This window comes from Lepus europaeus, chromosome 7 (genome assembly GCF_033115175.1).
Source record: "Lepus europaeus isolate LE1 chromosome 7, mLepTim1.pri, whole genome shotgun sequence".
NCBI lineage: Eukaryota > Metazoa > Chordata > Mammalia > Lagomorpha > Leporidae > Lepus > Lepus europaeus.
In genome coordinates, this window is record NC_084833.1 from 9,699,878 (window position 1) to 9,720,205 (window position 20,328).

At 49.2% G+C, this 20,328-nt stretch overlaps 1 pseudogene; it reads right to left on the bottom strand.

Moving 5' to 3' along the window:
* Positions 1-11,021: 11,021 nt before the first annotated feature.
* Positions 11,022-20,328, bottom strand: part of LOC133763554 (heterogeneous nuclear ribonucleoprotein H3-like) — a 44,222-nt pseudogene continuing 34,915 nt past the window's right edge.

The window sequence follows — 20,328 nt, forward strand, 5'->3', positions numbered from 1 at the left end:
CTCATGAAAATAAAGAAATTATTTTTTAAAAGAAAACACAGCACTAGATGGGCTTTAATGATAAAAATATTATTTATATAATTATTAAGTTAATTATTAATGAATTATATAATTAATAATTATAGATATGCATTCTGGAAGAAATGCATATTCCACTGTGTCAAATAACTATTCTAATATAATATCTGTGAGCTTTTAATTTACTGTCATATAGTAATTCTCTGAGACAAAAAGTATGTAAATGGAACATGTTTTTCTTGTGACCATAAAGCTCTAAATGCTAAAAGTTTCTTTTCTGGATTTAGTCATTCCAATTATTACTTGTATTTAATTGATAAAAACAACATAAAAGGGGTCGTGGCTGTGGCTCAGTGGGTTAACGCCCTGGCCTAAAGCGCCGGCATCCCATGTGGGTGCTGGTTCAAGTCCCGTCTGCTCCACTTCCGATCCAGCTTTCTGCTATGGCCTGGAAAAGCAGTAAGAAGATGGCCCAAGTCCTTGGGCCCCTGCACCCGCTTGGGAGACCCAGAGGAAGCTCCTGGCTCCTGGCTTTGGATCCGCGCAGCCCCGGCTGTTGCGGCTAATTGGGGAGTGAACCATCAGATGGAAGACCTCTCTCTTTCTCTGTGTCTCCTCTCTCTGTGTAACTCTGACTTTCAAATAAATAAATAAATCTTTAAAAAAATAAATAAAATAAAATATAATATAAAACATTTTAAAATACATTTTAAAATGTAAAAAATGGAAATGAATCTCAGTGGTCTAAATAGGCCTTTTTTAAATGTTTTCATATTTGTATGAGTGGTGCATCAGTGTTACTAATTGATAGAAGGAGACTGGGCTCAGCATAAGACGTACTTCCATCATTCCCCTTTTCCTTGTTTCTGTCTCTGGAGGAGCAGGAGGCCGTCTCCACCCCTGTTGGTGCTGACTCTGAGGTGACTCACCCACAGGAAGCAGGAAATGGAGCCTCAGATGCTGCGCAGTGGTTAAGAGACCTCTTGGGATGCCGACATTCCACAAGGAGCCCGGCTCCACTCCCAACCCCAGCTTCCTGCTGATGTGCACCCTGGGAGGCATCAAGGGGTAGTTCCTATACCTGGGCACCTGCCATGCACTTGGGGGGCCTGGATGGAGTTATTTGTCCTCAGAAGAGCAGGTGCAGGGCTGCCAGGTTCCTCTCCTGGGGCATCTGGAGGCTCTGTCTTAGACAAGGGAGATGCAGAGAAAGCCCCTCCCTGAGTTTGTGGAAGTCAGCCCGGTCATTCCAAATTCTTGCACTGCCTTTTGCTGCCCACAGAAAGAGAATAACTCAGGAAAGTCTAAAGAAACAGTTGGAGGGAGGCCGGTGTTGTAGTGTGGTGGGTTAAGCTGCCACCTCTGATTCCGGCAGCCTATATCACAGCACATATCAAATCCTGCTATTCCATTTACCAATGAGATCCCTGCTAATGTGCCTGGAAAAGCAGTAGAAGATGGCCCAACATGGGCCCCGCCACCTATGGAGGAGGCCAAGCTTTGGCCTGGCCCAGACCTGGCCATTATGGTCATTTGAGGAGTGAACCAGGCAATGGAATATATCTCTCCCGCATGAACACCTGCATGGGCTCTCTCTCGCTCCCTCTCTTGCTCTCTCTCTCTCTCTTTCATATATATATATATATAAATCTTACCACTAACAGAAATACTTGGAGAACAAGAAGAAGCCTGAGGAAGCTGTATTGTGAGGTAGTAGCGTGGACCCCAGACTTAGAATCATAAACCCTGGGCCCAGTTTTTTGGCTTAAAGAGCCTGGGTCTCCATGTGGAAAATGCAGGCGTTGAAACAGCTGTCTTCTGGGATTCCTCCTGCTATAAAGATGTGCGGGGAAGCCAAGCATTCAATCTCTGGGTTCAGGACTGCACCCATGCTGGAAGTCCACTAGGGGGCAGTAACTGCCTGCATTTGGATCCATGGCCCTTGAAATCGGTGACGCCTTTATGGGAAAAAAAAGGAGGGTGCATAGGATAAGGAATCTCTTTGGTTTTCCCCTGAATGCCAAGTTACTGGACAGTAAAGGCTTGGAAGTCAGGGCCATTTAGGACAATAAGAAAAAATGAGATTACTTTTTGGATCCACCTGAATTTCCCTACCCTTGACCCTGGACCCTGGACCCAAAGGAACCCTTTTTCCCTAATGTGTTAAACCTGGAGGTCAGAGCGGGAAGGCTTGCAGCTGGGAACTGCAGTTGGAGAACAAAGACAGCACAGCGGAGGTTCCTGGCTGTGTAATGACAGTGATCTCTGACGTTCCTCCCGGCAGCAGCGTCTGACTCCAGTCCTGCTTACCCAGCCAGGGCACCAGGGGCTTCTGCTCCCCCGTGCTGGTCCCAACCAAGCACTCAGGCATGCTGGTGGGTTGACTTTTGAAATCGATGGAGCTTAATTCTTCAAAAGCTTCCGCCTAGGCCGGCGCCGTGGCTTAACAGGCTAATCCTCTGCCTTGCGGCGCCGGCACACCGGGTTCTAGTCCCAGTTGGGGCGCCAGATTCTATCCCGGTTGCCCCTCTTCCAGTCCAGCTCTCTGCTGTGGCCCGGGAAGGCAGTGGAGGATGGCCCAAGTGCTTGGGCCCTGCACCCGCATGGGAGACCAGGAGAAGCACCTGGTTCCTGGCTTCAGATCAGCGCAATGCGCCGGCCGCAGCGGCCATTGGAGGGCGAACCAACGGCAAAAAGGAAGACCTTTCTCTCTGTCTTTCTCTCTCACTATCCACTCTGCCTGTCAAAAAAAAAAAAAAAAAAAAAAAAGCAAAAGCTTCCGCCTCAGAATGAGATTGAGTTACATCTCATTAAATCCGATGAATTACATCTCAGGTTGAGTCCCCTAAAGCAGCATGTGTTAGCTTATTGACACTATAACAAAATACTAGAGGCAGCGTACCTATAGGGAAAGAGGTTTACCTGGGCTGGCGGCTTTGGAGGTTCGAAGGCCGGGATCAGGTAGGCTCCCCTGGTTCACCCCCTTCTCGCTGGCAGAGTCCAGTAGCAGCAGAACATGGCTTGCCAAGAGAGTGAGCTTGTACCTGCCTTTGTCTCTGACCTTGTCAAGGCACCAGGATTTGGCCTAATCCAATCTGATCACTTCCCAAAGACCTCACCTGTAAATACCATCATCTTATTTAGCTTCCACCCTCTTAGTTCCTTTATGCTAAGACTTTGGGGGTTAAGTTCCCAAAAGCATTCAAACTAGAGCCTTCTGCCTGCCTCCACACCAAAATACATGTGCTTCTTGCACACAGCACACAATCATTGCACCCCAATAGCTCCAAAGTCATCATTCAGCTCAGCATTCATTCAGAAGTCCAAGGTCTGATCTGAGACCCCAGGCAAATTCCTTGAGCCGTGAGCCTTTAAAAGTCCAAGTTACACACTGCCAAAATATAACAGCAGGATAGGCACAGAGCACATTTATCCACTCCAAAAAAGGGGCTGGAAATAACTGAGCCAAAGCAAGACCAAAACCCAGCAGGACAAACACTGAATTTTTTTAAACATTTACTTATTTATTTATTTGAAAGGCAGAGTTACAGAAAGAGAGGGAGAGACATAGAGAAATCTTTCATCCACTGGTTCATTCCCCTAATGGTCACATGGGCTGGAGCTGGGCCAGGCTGAAGCCAGGAGCCAGGAGCTTCTTCTGAGTCTCCCATGTGGGTACAGGGACTCAAGCACTGCTTTCCCAGACCATTAGCAGAGAGCTGGATGGAAAGTGGAGCAGCCAGGACTTGAACTAGTGTCCATATGGGAAGCCGCAGAGCAGACTGCAATTTAACTCATTATGCTACAGCACTGGCACCTACATTGAATCTTTTTTATTTTTTTATCTTTTTTTTTTTTTTGGACAGGTAAAGTTATAGACAGTGAGAGAGAAAGGTCTTCCTTCCATTGGTTCACTCCCCAAATGGCCACTATGGCCAGCACTGCGCCAATCCAAAGCCAGGAGCCAGGTGCTTCCTCCTGGTCTCCCATGAGGGTGCAGGGGCCCAAGCACTTGGGCTCCATCAGAAAAAGCACCACGCTGGGACAGTCTGGAGAAATAGACCAGCAAGAGGCATGAAAGGCGATGCAGAGACCCCACTGGGAGCAGCACCTGCCTGACTGTGGGACAAGGGGGACAGTCCCAGGCTAAAGGACTTTCCAGTAGGATTAAGCAAAAATGAGCAAAGAAAGTGGGAAAGTGGGCAATTCTTCCACCCAAAGATAGTACCAAGGGAAAAACAGAAGCGTTAAAAAAGACGGAGGGGAAAGAAGAAAGCGCGGACAAGGACAGTCACTGATATCAGGTTCATTGATGACGCCTGTTTGCAAAAACTACCTTTGTAGCAAAGCTCTTCCAGGTCAGCAGGCTTACGTTTCCAGGAGGCTCCTGCCTCCGTCTGGTCTGTGTCGCCATTGAGCAACCCCTAAGGTAGAGCACGCTATAAAGAAAAGATGACTACAGGGCTCCTGATGCCGGTGCCAGCGTGGAGCCAGCACCTGTGCAAGGCCCCCTGCCTGTGTCCCAGCACAGCAGCGAAGAGGCCAGGAAACAGGCCATGGACAGAAGGGGCCACGCATGCGGATGACCCCTCTTTATAACAACCCACTCTTGTGGAAACTCTCCCACTCCCGGGAAATGGACCTGAAGCCCCTCCAAGCACGGTGACCCCTGACCCAGTCACCTCCCACTGAACCCCACCCCTTAGGTCAGCACCACGACCTTGGGGACCAAGGTGTGTGTGTGTATGTGTATGTGTGTGTGTGTCCATCAGCAGACAGACCACAGCCAAACCATGGGCATCCAGGCAACACACACTGACCCCAACGCCACCTCTTGCCTGTGCAAGTTTGGTGTCAAGAGAACACTGGGTGTCAATACCAAGGGTGTAATCGCTGAAGTGAAACTGAGTTGGGCCTTGTGATGCAAGGAAGCAGGCTGATCTGGGGGAAATAAGGCTAGATCGCCGGCGATCCTGGAAATTAGGGATGCACACACAGTCTTACTGATGTGACGGCAGTGTTCTATAAGTAATTCTGCTTATTAGGGAAGACAACACAGCAAGCAGGGCACACACCGTCCTTGTGTTGTTTCTGGACACAGCAAACAGCCTCACACGTCTGCCATCATCCACAGACTGTGAAAGACATTAAAATGGCCAGTTTTATAAATTTGGTCTCCATTCGGGGATCTGCTTAGGGGTTAGAAGTTCATAAAATCAGAGGCCAGCACTGTGGCAAATAGGTTAAGCCTCCGCCTGCAGTGCCATCTTGTGTCCCACTGCTCCTCTGCTAATGGCCTGGGAAAGCAGTAGAAGATGGCTGAAGTGCTTGGGCCCCTGCCCTCACGTGGGAGACACGGAAGAAGCTCCTGGCTCCTGGCGTGGGATTGGCCCAGCTCCAGCCTCTGCAGCCTTCTGGGGAGTGAACCAGTGGATGAAGACCTGTCTGTCTGTAACTCTGCCTCTCAAATAAGTAAATAAATCTTTTTGAAAAAAGAAGGATTAAAGAAGCAGTTATATAAATCTCCTGCTTTGTCAGTATCTATATTAATGAACAGGTAACTCAGCAATGCGTCATTACTGAAAAAACTGTCAGTGTAGTTGAACACATCTCTTTTTCTACAAGTTAATTTGCACATTTCAACATGGGGCCTAGGCTAGGAAACTGTCATGTCTGAGATCTTCCCTGAAATCTATTCCACCTTATTATTCATCATTAAATCTTCTTTTAAGATTGATTGATTAATTTGAAAGGCAGAGTTACAGAGAGAGTTAGAGAGAGAAAGACAGATCTGCTGGTTCACTCCACAATTGGCTGAAACAGCCATTGCTGCTGTCAAAGCCAGGAGCCTGGAACTCCATCTGGGTCTCCCACATGGGTGCAGGAGCCCAAGCACTTGGGCCATGTTCCACTGCTTTCCCAGGTTTGTTAACAGGGAGCTGGGTTGGAAGTGGAGCAGCCAGGACTCGATCTGGTACTCAAATGGGATGCCAGCATTGCAAACAGTGGCTTAACCTGCTGCACCAAAGTGCCAGTCTCTGGTCATCTTTATTGCTAAGAAATGGTAATATTTGGAAAGTTCGTAAGGCATTTACCCTAAAAGTCTTGAGAGAAGGCACACTGCACTAAATAGAGATGCAGTTCAGAAGAACTTCCCACCTCTGTGATTACCCTAAACTTCTTCATCAGTAAGTTGGGAAATTAGCATTGTAAATATTTCCCCTCTCACTCATCATATATAGTAATACCTACTGGTGCTATATTTTCTACCTGACACATGAATAAGAAATATACAAACATATTTAATACATTTAGTATTTTAACATGTTTAGTATTTTCTTTATTTTTTATTTTAATTTTTTTTTTATTGTTTTGAAAGGCAGAGAGACAGAGACAGACAGAGATTTGCCATCCCCTGGATCATTCCCCGAAATGCCCAGCATGGCTGGGGCTGGGCCAGGCTAACATTAGGACCCCAGGACTTAATCCAAGGCTCCCATGTGGGTGGCAGAGACCCAAGTACTTGAGCTAACATTCGCTACCTCCCAGTATGCACTAACGTCGGCAGGAAGCTGGATAAGAAGCAGAGAAGTGGAACTCAAACCTTCCATACTGATATGGGATGCAGGTATCCAAGCGGCCAAACACCTGTCCCACCTTTAGCATTTTCTATATTTAAAACCTAGAAGAGTGTATTTATTCTTTCAGAATGAAATTAAAATTTGCTTATGGGGCAGTGTTGTGGCACAGAGGGTTAAGCCACAGTTTATGACACTGGAATCCCATATCAGAGTGCTGATTGGAGTCCCAGCTGCTCTGCCTCCAATCCAGTTACCTGCTAATGCGTGTGGGAAAGCAACAGAAGATGGCCCAGTAGTTGGGTCCTTGCCACCCACCACGGAAGACCCAGAGGTCCTAACTCTTGGCTTCAGCTTGATCCAGGCCTGGATGTTGCAGCCATTTGGGGAATCAGCAGATGGAAAATCAATCTCTCCTCTCCTCTCCTTTTCTCTTCTCTCTCTCTCTCTGCCTTTCAAATAAAAATAAGTAAATCATTTTTAAACTGGTTTAAATAACTCCAGTTTAGTTTTTTTTTTTTTTAATGGGATGAGGTGGGCTTCTCTCTCTCTTTTTTTTTTTTTTTTTACTTATTTGAAAGAAAGAGGCAGATAAAGGGGTTTTCCCTTCACTGGTTCACTCCCCAAATGGCCACAACAGCCAGAGTTAGGCCAATCTGAAGCCAGGAGCCAAGAGCTTCCTACAGGTCTCCCACGTGGGTGCAGGGGCCCAAGGACTTGGGTCATCCTCTACTGCTTCCCCAGGCCATAGCTGGATAGGAAGTGGAGCAGCTGGAACTGGAATCAGCACCCACATGAGATGCTGGCACTGCAGACCAGGACTTTAACCCACTGTGCCACAGCACAGGCCCTCCAGCCTAGTTTTAAAAAGAAAAAGACTGTACTGATGCCCTTTACAGAAATTTATTTGCAATTCTATATAAAAGTTCATGCAGGCTTGCAAGTTTGCCAAAGCACTTTTTGGTCTGAATTATGAAATTGTGCTTTAAGATCTCTACACAGAACACTAATCCATAATCAAAAACTAAAAATAAAAGCACTCTGTTTATTTTTGCCCTTTTTGAGAGGAATTGTGGTGGAAGAGTTCTTCTCCTTGCCCCCTCCAACAGTGTCCATGGTCTACCCACAGGAACCTGGGACTGTGACACCCTACATAGCAAAGGGAAATTGGGGCTCCACAAAGAATAAAGGCTGATAATCAACCGGGTATAAACAGGAAGATAAGGTGGGCATTTGGCTTAGCAGTAAAGACGCCAAGTAGGATACCCACACCCCATATTTGAGTGCCTGGGTTTGAGTCCAGGCTCTGCTCCCAATGCTGGCTTCCTGCTGGTGTGTGCTCTAGGAGGTAGCAGGTGACAGCTCAAGTAGCTGAATGCCTACCACCCATGTAGGAGACCCAGATGGAGTTCCTGGCCCTGGCTTTTTCCTGGTCCAGCCCTGGCCATTGCAGGCGTTTAGGGAGTGAACTAGCAGGTGGGAACTCACTTTCTCTCCCTCTCAAATAAATAAATTAAATTAAAATAGAAAGATGTCTGATATTATCCAGGCATTTTTTAAATTAATTAATTCATTTATTTGAAAGTCAGAGTTACACAGAGAGAGGAAGAGAAAGCGAGACCTTCCATCCACTGGTTCACCTCCCCCCCACCCAGATGGCAGCAATGTTCAGGGTGGGGACAGGCCAAAGCCAGGAACCAGGAGCTTTTTCCAGATCTCCCAAGTGGGCGCAGGGGCCCAAGCACCTGGGCCACCCTTCTCTGCTTTCCCTGGCACATTAGCAGGGAACCAGATGGGAAGTGGAGCAGCCAGATCTCAAACTTGTACCCATGTGGGATGCCAGCATCACAGGCAGCAGCTTTACCCATTTCGCCACAGTGCCAGCTCCATCTTTATTTTTTTAACTGACTACTTTCCTTTTTAGAAATATATCTGTATTGATTTATCTTTATTTGGTTTAAAAGATCTTCCATCTGCTGTCACTTCCCAAATGCCCACGACAGCCAGGGCTGGGCCAGGAGCTCAGAACTCACCCCAGGTTTCCCACATGAGTGGCAAAGATTCAAGCACTTGGGCCGTCATCTGCTGCCTCCCAGGCACATTGGCAGAAAGCTGGACCAGAGGCAGAGAAGCGGGGACCAAAGCAGCCACTGCGATGTGGGATGAGGGCACCCCAAGCAGTGACTCAACCACTGGGCCAAACGCCCACCCATCACAATCGGCTGTGAATGTGGCCAAGGGAGGCCGAAGGGGAGGCTGGGACAATCAGACTCAGCCCGCCGGTGCCGGCTTTGAAACGGGAGGCGCCCCCGCCAGGGAACACAGGCTGGGAACAGCCATGAGGATGTGGATTCTTCACTAGGATCCCAGGAAGAATTTCCCAGAAAGGAACACAGCCCTGAGATGCCCAGGTTAGCCAGGGAAGACTTCCAACCCACAGGGCTGTAAAATAATAAACACGTTCTTCTGAAGCCACCACGTGCGTGGTAACTTGTAGCAGCAAAAGGAGACACTCAGGAATGAACAACAGGGAAAGCGCTAGGCAGGGACATGGCACAGGGCATTGATTGTCCCTCGAGCCAGGCTCGCACCTCGTTGGCTGCTGGGGTCCGAGCGTTTTCCCCAAAGCTCTGTGTGCTGCAAGTTTGACCCCGGGTAGTGCTGTTGAGGGGGTGGAATCCTTGAGAGGCGGGGTGAAGAGGTCATGGGGTCACGGGCACCCTGTACTCCCAAGGGATTCATGCAGCCAGTTCCTTTCCCTTTCCTCCACTACGTTGTGACACAGCCGGGGGGGGGGGGGGGGGTCCCTCACCAGGACCCTGGTGCTGTGTGCTTTGGATCCTCCAGCTACAAGAACCCAGAGTCAAATAAATCTCTCCATAAAAGTACCCAGGCTTGGGGATTTTGTTACTGCAACAGAATTCGGATTTTCCTACATGATTCCTCCTCTCACCTATAGGATACCACATTCACCTTCATCCCAGAGGGTTATAAAAATGGAACTTTCTAGAACATAGAAGATCTGCAACTGCCTCCATCCTAACTTGAATGATAGGAGAAAGCATTACCCATTCATGGACACGACTCGGTGGAGCCAATCTTGGGGACAGAGGGGCAGTGGGGGAGTGGCTTAGCTTGATCGGCCAACTCTAACAAGGTGCCTTAAACTGAGTGTTTATAAATAATGGAAATCTATAGAGGCTGGCAAGCTCAAGGTCAAGGTGCCGGCAGACTTGGTGTCTGGTGAGGGTTCGTACTCTGCTCCCGCCTCGTTGAGTCCTTGCCAGGTGGAAGAGGGCGGGGCTGCTCCCCTGCTGTCTCCTTTGCGAAGGCACTAACCCCACTGCAGGACTTAGTCACATCCCCAGAGGCCCCACATCTCCACACTGCCACACCAGGGGTATACAAACACCCAGACCACAGTAGGGAAGAAATGGACGGCACTCTCAGTGCACCGCCCAACGCAGGACGATGACCCAGGGAATGCTAGACTTCTAGCCAGTTTATAACTTACCTATGTGACTGTTCCTCCTCCTTGAAGGGTCTCCCATTCGGCTTCACCCTGCAGTGTGATAACAAGGGGACCACCCAGTAAAGAGCAGGAACTTGAGGCAGCCTGAGTGGGTAAGACGCTGCTGGGAACCTCACGTCCTTCCCAGGAGTGCCTGGGCTCTAGCCCCAGCTCCACTCCTGATTCCAGCTTCCTGTGTATGCAGGCCTGAAGAGGCAGCAGCTGGTGGCTCAGGCGCGGGTCCCTGCCATCCATGTGGAGACCAAGACTGAGTTCTGGGCTCCCAGCTTCAGCCCAGCCCGGTCCGTGCTGTTGTGGGCACTCGGAGAGTGAAGAGCAGAGGGCTCTCTCTCTCTCTCTCTCTCTCTCTTCTCCCCCCTCTCTCTAACTCCCTCCCTCTGCCTTTCTAATAAATACATTTTAAAAAAAGAAAAAGACATGATCTCAATCCTGAGCCAAATCTGTTAATTTAATCATTGGAGACTTCCCAGGCCAAGGTCTCTCCACCTCCCCCTGTCTTCCCACTGTCTGCAGAGCTCTGTGGTTTGAGTCTTAGCTCTTCTAGGGTTTCAGATGGAGACATCAGATGCTCTTCGTCCATCCTTCAGCCAAACGTCCCTTTCCATAACGGACTCTCCTGAGCACCAGAGGACGGGGATCTTCAGGTTAGTGTCAAAAGGATTTGTGTGTGTGTGGTTTGAATATGGAATGTATTTTTAAGTCAAAGTATGCAACCAAAAAAACCTACAGAAAACAGATTCTCCCATCACAATCTGCTGCTTTACTAAATAATATTTTGAAAACACATTCCTTCAATCACTATAAAGTTTTTAAAATACAAAAGAAATCTGTAAGGAAGTCTAGTAGACCAGATGCTGTTGTTGGGACTTGTATGTTTGTTGGTGGTGATGTTTTCAGTACGTCCCACACCACCCACCTCCACTCAAGCCACCTTGTCCACAGTACACTCCACTGCCTCCACCACCACGGCCATAACCACCCAAGCCATCAGGAGGGCCGTATCCTCCCCTGTCATTGTTCCCCATCCCCATTCTGCCAACAGATCCATACCTCCCCGATTACCCATTCCATCTCTGCCATAGCCTCCCACTCCAGAACCTCCGATTCCAGAGCTGCCGGTAGAATTCAGGAAGAGTTCTATGTGTCGATGGTGCACACTATTTTTATCTTTAGATATGGCAGCTACTGAGTCTTCACATATCACAAACTCTACATTTGCTTCTCCCGTTGTTCTGCCATCATCTCCAATATCACTATGAACTTGTACTGGATTTAGTAGTGAGAAGAAATTAGCAATGTCATTTTCAGTTGCATAAAAAAGTAATGCTCTCATATATACAAAATGACCACCATAAAACCCTGAACTTGCATCACCAGCTCCACAAGAGCCATGTCCTCCCATACCACCTCCGTCTCTCATTCTATCATCAAAGCTCTCGTTTCCATAGCCATAATTATTACAGCCACCACAGTCATCAAAACATCAAATCATCCAGCTCCCTAATAACCCCCTCTACTTCCTATTGTTCTATCATATGCTCCCGGTCGCTGTCCCAGCAGTCTTCTTGGTGGGTCTTGATTTCACTCCTGCTACTTCTAAAGATCTCAATAGACCTTGAAAGAACCGAGCTATTTCCCCTTTGCTGCAGTCAAATGGCAGTCCATGAAGCTGTACCACCCCATCACTAGTGTCATTTGGACGATCAACCTTAATCCACTGAGAACCCGCCTGTGCATGTGCACCGAGGACACAGGTCCTTGGTTCTAACTGAGGGAAAGAGGAAATTAATGCGTCAGCACAATGCCAGGAGTTTACCTAGACTCTGCTAATGCAGACACAAAAGAAAAATCAGACAGATATCACGGTCCTCATCCCCCTACCCACCACAAACACTCAGAGAGGATGGGAGCCTCCATCAGGGATGGGCCCTCGCCTACAGTAGCACCAGCTTCCACAAACATTTCCACACCTCCTACTGCCAACAGAATCTGGTGAACACTTAGCTTGCCAAGCAATCAGAATACACAGCTAGTTCTGGAAATGACAAGTGTTTGGCCTAGTGGTTAGACTTTAACAGGGAGGCCCACGTCCCATGTCCAAGGTGCCTGGAATGATCTCGGCTCAGCTCCAGGTCTAGCTTTCCTACCAGGTGCAACGTGTCCCAGTCTTGCCTTTTCCCGTAGCCTTATTCCTTCATATTTTCTTGCTTTTGGCTAATGGTGCATTGTCCATCTCCTGCTCTAGAATGGAAACTCCACGAAAAACTGGAGCCTGCGCCGCTGGGTCCTCGGCACCTAGAATAGTCCTGGGCACGTGACAGGTGCACAACTATTGCTGAGTGAATTGGGGGGGGGGGGGGGGAATTAAAGTGCATTTTCCAAACATCAGAAATATCTCACACAGGGAGATGATGGGGCTCCCCAACAAGTTACACCCCTGCCCCAGAACCTGTGAATGTGCTCTCACTTGGAAAAACAATCTTTGCAATAGAATTAAGGGTCTTGGACCCTAAATCCAGTGGCAAGTATCCTTAGAAAACACAGAAGAGGAGATGGCAAGCAGATAATGGGCTTTGTTCAGGGTTCACGTGTTCCATCTGCCGGTCACATCCAAGACCAACAGTGCTCGCCAAGGCCTTCCCATGCAAAGAAAAGGGACAGTGGAAGAGAAAATCAAGGGGCAGGGGACAGGGAATAGCCCACAAGGAAACAGAAGAAAAGGAAAGTCCAAGGCAAATGTAAGAACTCTGCAGTCGGTTGGTCAGTAAGAGCGGCTCTGGACGAAACAGCTCTGACCTTGGGGAAGAGCCAGACAGAGGGAGTTCCTGTGTGCAGTTAGGAGACGGCAGCCAGCGAGGAGGGGGGGGGGGGGGAGGGGAGGGGGACAGCAAGCGCTTTCTTCCTGAGCCCACACCCTTGGTGGTTCTTTCTTTTTTGATTCTGTTTTTTTTTTTTTTTTTTTTCTCCCCCGCTTCCTCTTTCCTGTGCAGGCTTCTCTGGGGCCCTCGTGTTGCTCCACAGCTGGGTTGCTTCTGCTCACCTTGTCAGAGAGGAGGGACGGTGTCTGTGTCCCACAGGGTGCACGGGGACAGAGGGCCCCCCATGGTACCTGCTGAGGGTGGAGGGCAGGGTGGGTTGACTTTTCTGTACCAGGACCATGGAGGACACAAGTGGCCAAGGGGACAGCATCTGGGACAGAGATTGGGAGGGGGGGTCTTTATATTTCCCATTGCTTTCCTTTTTTTTTTTTTTTTTCAAGATATATTTCAAAGTCAGAGTTACAGAGAAAGGGAGAGAAAGAGAGAGAGAGAAATCTTCCATCTGCTTGCTGACTCCCCTAAGCCAAGAGCCAGGAACTCTATCCTAATCTCCCACATGGGCGACAGGGGTCCTGGTCTTTGGACCATCCTCCACTGCCTTCCAGGGCCACAGCAGAGAGCTGGACTGGATGGAAGAGGAGCAACCAGGACTAGAACCCGGCACCCATATGGGATGCCGGCGCTGCAGGTGGAGGATTAGCCAGTGAGCCACGGTGCCGGCCCTTCTTTTTCTTCCCAAACACAGAGAGGAGCAACAATTAGTGTGAAGAGAGATGAAGAGAGGAAAATAGCAGGTGGAGGTAAGAAGGTGGCGCTCATGTTATACAAATGGGAGGCTCACATGATGATCGGGCATAAAAGGTCTTTATAGTCCCTGCAATGTAGAGAAAACTTTACTCCGAGTCACATACAGGGGGTGGTCAGCAAGCTGACAGGGCGCTAAAGATGTACCAGAGTTAAGACTAGCTGTGCAACTCTGGGATCCCATATGAGCACTGGTTTGAGTCCTGCCTGCTGCACTTTGGATCCAGTTCGGCTCCTGCTAATGTATCTGGGAAAGAAGATGACCCAACTGCTTGGGCCCTGCCACCCACCTTGGAGACCCAGAAGGAGTTCTAGGCTCCTGGCTTCAGCCTGGCCCAGCCTGGCCCAGCCCTGACTGTTGCAGCCATTTGAGGAGTAAAACACTGAATGGAAGACTCTCACACACTGCCTTTCAAATAAATAATCATTAAAAAACAAATCTCAGGTTGGACTCCATCTTTAAGAGTCAGTGTTTTTCACCATCAAGATTGGAAGTGGCCACTGAAAATGCGGATGATGGGAGTCAGGCAGATGATGGGAGTCTTGGCAAGTGGTCTCTCTCAGGCCTCTCTTACATGGACACTAACCCACTCACTTCACCTCCAGGACCTACTCACCTCCCAGCAGCATCAGCCTGCAGGTTGGGTTTCAACTTACTCCTGGAGAGGACACAGTCAGATCCCAACACCTTTCTTTCAAATGCAGATGTAAGGTCAACTTGCTTGGCACTAACACTAAGTGGATCAGCAAGGGCTGGGAAATGATTGTGGCCATCCTGGCCTGTGAGGCTGTGAAGACACAAGAAGGGACAATGTGAGGTCTGGAGGGGGGGTTCAAAGCACAGGGACATCCTGGTATCACTGGCTTAGAAACCCTGAGAAACTGGCCTGGGCTTTGTATCAACACCCCCATCCCATATCACACTGTCAGCTTCGAGTCCCGGCTGCTCCACTTCCAATCCAGCTTCCTGCCGATGCCACTGAGAAGCAGCAGATGTGGCTCAAGTACTCGAGTCCCCTCCTCCCAACTGGGCAATCAAGATGGAGTTGGTGGTTGGTGGCTTTAGCTTAGCTTAGCTCCCACTGTGGGAGTCATTTGGGGCAGTGAACCAGAGAATGAAAGCTCGCTCATTCTCTCTTACCCTCTCTCGCTCTCTCTCTGCCTCTCACTCTGCTTTTCAAATAAATCAATTATTTTCCAAAAAGCCTGAGAATCTCCTGCTTCTCTTAATTTCTGTCTTTCTCTCTCCCCACTCCCTCCTTCCTTTGAACGAGCTGTGAAAGCCCTTGGCAACTATCAGGGTGGTTTGGGAGGGTCCCCAAAGGCTCCCATGCTGGAAGCTGTCTCCGGTGTGCTGGTGTTGAGTGGTGGAACCTTTTTAAGAGCTGGCACCTAGGGGAAGGCAATTCCATCAGAGGCACCGCCCTCAGAAGGGAGCCTCATGAGACTGAACTGGTTCCTAGGAGGATGAGTTGCTACACACAGAGTGAGGCTGGCCCCTCCCAGGTCTAACCCTGTGAGCTCCACGGGGTGCTCTCCCCATTGTAATCCCAGTCACCATGAGGCCTTCACCAGCATGAGCAGAGGCCAGCACCATGCTCTTGAACACCATACGTGCTACACTAGTCCCCTGTAACCTTATAAAGAACCAGCCTTGGGTATTTTGTTTCAGCAACCATTTGAGAAGACCCTGCCTGTAACAGAAAGAGCACTGAGCTAGGATCTGGGTGATGCCCCAGCTCCATCTCTAACGGGGAGACAATCTGGTGCAGCCAGGAGACAAAGAGTGGGACAGTCAGGGGCCCGGGCCACGGAGGTCGGCCGAGGAGGGAAACGTCCCTGGTTCTGTGTCTGTTTCCGCATCTCTGTGAAACACTGCTCTTTATCTCATGGCGAACTTGTGCAGATTCGGTGAGCAAAGCCCTTTACGCTCCCTACTGACACAGAATAAGTATTTTGTACTCCCGTTATGATTTACTCTACTCTGGTTACTAGGAATTACTTTGGGGAAATAAGCTCACCTCTGTGAACCTCAGGTGTCTTCAAGAATCAGTCACTCTGTTTCGTGGTTAAAAATGCATGCCTTGTAGGTACATCCTACATCAAAATGTGTGTCTGCTTTCCCTCTGCCTGCAAGGCCTTGCTCCTCTCTGTTTGCTTTGCCGTTTGAACCTGTTTCAGACAAATGAGTGCAATGAGATGAGGTCGTTAATTCTCTGGAGCCAGACGTGTGTCAGCCTTCCTCTGGGGAGAGGGCGGGAGGGAGCATCGCTCAGTTCCTACCTGGCCAACAGTCACCGGTGAAATGACCTTAAAAACGTGTCCTGCCTTCCCCGGGGACGTCTTGGGGTTCGAGTGAGACGACAGGGTAGGCATTTGGTGTAGCGGTTAAGACACTGACACCCGCATCCTGTATCAGAGCTCCTGGGTCCTAAGGAGTCCCTGCCACTCCAGATTGAGTTCTCAGCTACTGGCTTCAGCCTGGACCAGGCCTGGCTGTTGTGGGCATTTGGAGAGTGGACCAGTAGATGGAAGATCTCTGTCTCTCTCTCTCTCTCTCTCTCTCTCTCTCTCTCTCTGTCTCTCCCTCTCTGTAACTGTGCTTTTTCAAAGAAATAAAATAAACCTTTTTGAGAGAGAGAAATGGTGAGAGCCTGGGTCGTGCATGTAACGCAGCAGAGGGGACCAATCTAAGAAACTTTACTTGTTGACCTTTTCTTCTATTTTCCTGTTTTGGAAGGAGTTGGCTTCACCCACAAGCAGAGCCTCCGCTGTCACCATTTCACAACGAACGGTTGTAGCTGCTTCACTGGTTAGACCATGTGGGTGGGCCGGGGGTGGAGGAGGGAAGAACCAGGGTGGTCTCCTGACTGGGTCCAGCAGGGAAGGGAGGCAGCCCCTCTGGAGCGGAGCTGGGGACAAGGCTCTCAGGAGGGTGGTAGCTGTGCTGTTTGCACCTTCAACTCCCCATTCTTTACACTGATATTTACTGGATAAATAAGCCAAGGACTCACACAGGGCTGACCCAGCCTAAGCGGAGCCGCCGGCTGCACATCCCACCTAAGAGCCACGCCTTTGTCCTTTCTGGCTTTACCCCTTGAGGATCTCTGAAATGAAAACGTAAGCTCACAGCCAAGAGACATTTGGGACATAAACAGGACACAAGACAGTGTTCTGGGAAAGGCCTGGGCGATGGGAAGCTCGGGGGGATGGTTGTACCTTGTGGGCTGCAGCCTGGCCTCTCCCTGGAGGGCCTCTTTGCTGGGCACAAGAATAAAGCACCACCTAGTAGTCACCCACACCCTGTCTCTGCTGTGTTTCTGGGGATCCATTCAGGGAATGCGATGAAATGGACAGGAGGGACCCCAGCAAGCCAAGGACAACGGAGGCCACCTTGACCTCCAGAGGGCCTGGGGTGAGAACCAGGTCTCCTCCCACACAGCACAAACAAGAAACTGCCTGTCCTACTCCGGTCTGGCGACAATGACAAAGCCTCCTTGGATCCAGGGAGGCTCCTGCTTCTCTGCCTCTATTTGTAATCAGGAAGGCAACCACCTGGGGGCTGCTCTGAGCCATTCCAAAGCAACTCTTCCTTACTGCAAATAGGGCAATCACGGGCAATAGCCGGGTGCTCTTTGAGTCTGGTTTTATAACCCTTGGGGTGTAAATAACTCTGAGAGAGGGAACCGAGTCGCTTCATGTGTTTTCATTACCCAAGAAGCCCCTTGGCATTCCAGCCAGTCCTACACCGTTGCATTCTTTCCTGTGCCTTCCAGCCAGAAAACAAAACTGACAAGTTGTCCCATCCCTGTTCACCATGTACCAGCCTTCTAGACACATCTTGTGATCCTCAAAGTAGCCTCTGTCTACTTGGGAACATCAGTTTGAACTCAAAGGACCTGCTGCTTTGAGAGGGCCGCGTTTGATCCATTGTCCCATTGTTCTGGGCACTTTCAGTCTTGTTTCCCAATTGGATCCAAAGCTCCTTGAAGACTTGTATCCTCCTCCTGCCCTATTTAACGACGTACGGGATCTTCACCGAGTTTGTGTCAACCAGAGGTGGTTCGTCTGATGTTTGATGTGGGAAACCTCAGGCCCAAAATATTGAGATGGAAGCCTTAAGGAAGAATTTCCTTGGCACAATCCATGACTTTGTTTGAGAGGCAGAGAAAGAGAGCTCCCATCTCCTAGGTTACTCCCCTCCTAGTACTCTCCCCAAATCCCCATGTTGGCCTTGAGCCGGGCTGGGCTGAAGCCTGGAGCCAGGATCACATTCTAGATCTCCCACACATGCGGTAGGAACCTAACAACTTGTGCTATCACACCTCCCAGCATCTGTTTTAGCAGGAAGCTGAGGTCAGGAGTCTGAGTTAGGAATTAAACACAGACACACAATGGAACTGGGAGATGCAGGCATCTTAGCCGCTTCACCTAGGCCAGACGCCCACTCCTAGGACATTTTTTTTATTTTTAATTTTTATTTAGTTTTTAACAGATTCAGTGTGATGTGCAGACACAACTCTAAGAACGTAATGATATTCCCTTCCTCCCTCCCACCCTCCCTCCTTTTCCCTTTTTGTTTAGTTTTTGAGACCCCAGGACATTTTTAATTGATTTCAACAGCAATGCTTGGGAAGATGTGGCTCCAGGATGAACTTACTCTTAGAATCTCGTTTGCCTATTAATACTTGCAGCATTTAAGAACTTTGATCAAATCCCCCCTCACTCACCCAGAAAGCTACACCTGGATTGAATGTGGCTGGGGGAGGTGAGCAAGAAGGGAGCCCTACTTCCTGCACCCCTTTCCTCTTTTTTTTTTTTTAAGATTTATTTATTTAAAAGTCAGAGTTACACAGAGAGAGAAGGAGAGGCAGAAAGAGACAGAGAGGTCTTCCATCCACTGGTTCACTCCAAGTTGGCTGCAATGGCCAGAGATGCACCAATCTGAAACCAGGAGCCAGGAGCTTCTTTCAGGTCTCCCACATGGGTGCACGAGCCCAAGGAATTGGGCCATCTTCTACTGCTTTCCAAGGCCACAGCAGAGAGCTGGATTGGAAATGGAGCAGCCAAGGACATGAACCAATGCCCATATGGATGCTGGCCTGCAGGCAGCAGCTTTACCTGCTACACCACAGCACTGCCCCCCCCCCTTTACTCTTAGGACAACAGTGGGGACATGTGATGGTTCTCTGGGACTGTCCATCCTCTGTTCTTTGTGAGAGTCCCTCCCTCCTCTCTACCTAATCCCAACCCACCAATCTCTTCATAGAGCTCACATACGAATCCCACCTCTTCCAGGGCGTCACAGTTCCTTCTACAGCTCCCCAAACTGGGCTCAATGTTTCTCTAAGTCCCTGGGCTAGTGGACCAGGCAGTTCTTATTTCTGTATGATGCATTAAAAATTTACTAGGATGATGAAACACTCAGAAAAGACTTAGAAAACACAAGCCCTGTTTTCAGTATTAGAGCCACCAGACAAAAAAAACTGTGATTCAAACTGCTATGAAACTTTCTAAAGAGTTTCTCTTAACTTCTGTTCTGACTTCTTCCTAGACTGGCAACAAGCAGTCTGGGATCAGCTCCCATCCCAGCACATGGTGTGTGTAGCACTGGTCTAGCCCACCTTGAAATAATATGCTGTGTTTTACTAAAATAACTTAGCTGTTACAGTAGTTATATATTTGTCTCCGGTTTTTTAATGTGTATCCTTGCCCTAACCCTTACTCTCCCCAGCCAGCACTACTTCCTCCTCCTCTTCTCCCTCTGCCATCCCCCTCTTGTTTTCCCCAGAATCCCAACAGCAAACAAACTGGATGCCTTGGCCTTTTTGCGAGCTCCTTTATCTCTGTGTGTCGCAACTTCTCCAAAGAGCAGGTGGGAGCAAGCCAAGAACATGTTGAGTAGGAGTCGTGCCTCGTGGCTCGTACACTGGGGCAGAGGCAGTGTTGACAGCCACTAACATAGCTGACATTGCTGCAGGAGAGATAAGAGACACTCACTCTTTGTTAAGTAACCGCAAGATGTGTTTCCAGCTTCCAGCTCCCGTGGCAGACAGATTCCGCCCTGGGTGCCTCTAGCTCACCCCTATGGCACAGCATAGATGCCCACTATCCATGAGGCTGCCCATCTCATCCCCACCTGCCTTGTCTCTTGTGGATCCCAGCTCTGGCTCAGCCACCTTACTAGTCTGTGGCTTTCCCGGTGACCCAGCCTGCAGGCTCCTCCTGTGGTCGTTTCTTAATCTCCACTGTCTGGTTGGTGCCTGCCCTGCCCATCTCCAGGCTGGGTGGCAGATAACAGATTCAGTGGCATGTTCTTTCCTTCAGGCCCACTCCGTGGTCTGTGGTAGGCAGTAGGATAAAGATAAGAGCCAAAGAGAAGAGTTGTCTCAGAGAGGGAACAGATGTGGGGCAGGCGTCCCACTTGACCCCTGTCATATGGCGTGGAGCCACCTAATTTGGGGGAAGGAATCCCAGCAGGCAGTGTGTCTGAAGTGTGTTCCTGGGGTGGAGAAAGAGAATTGCAGAAATGGTTACGGGATGTGCAAGGGATGAGAGCAAGGAAGGTTGAGAGACC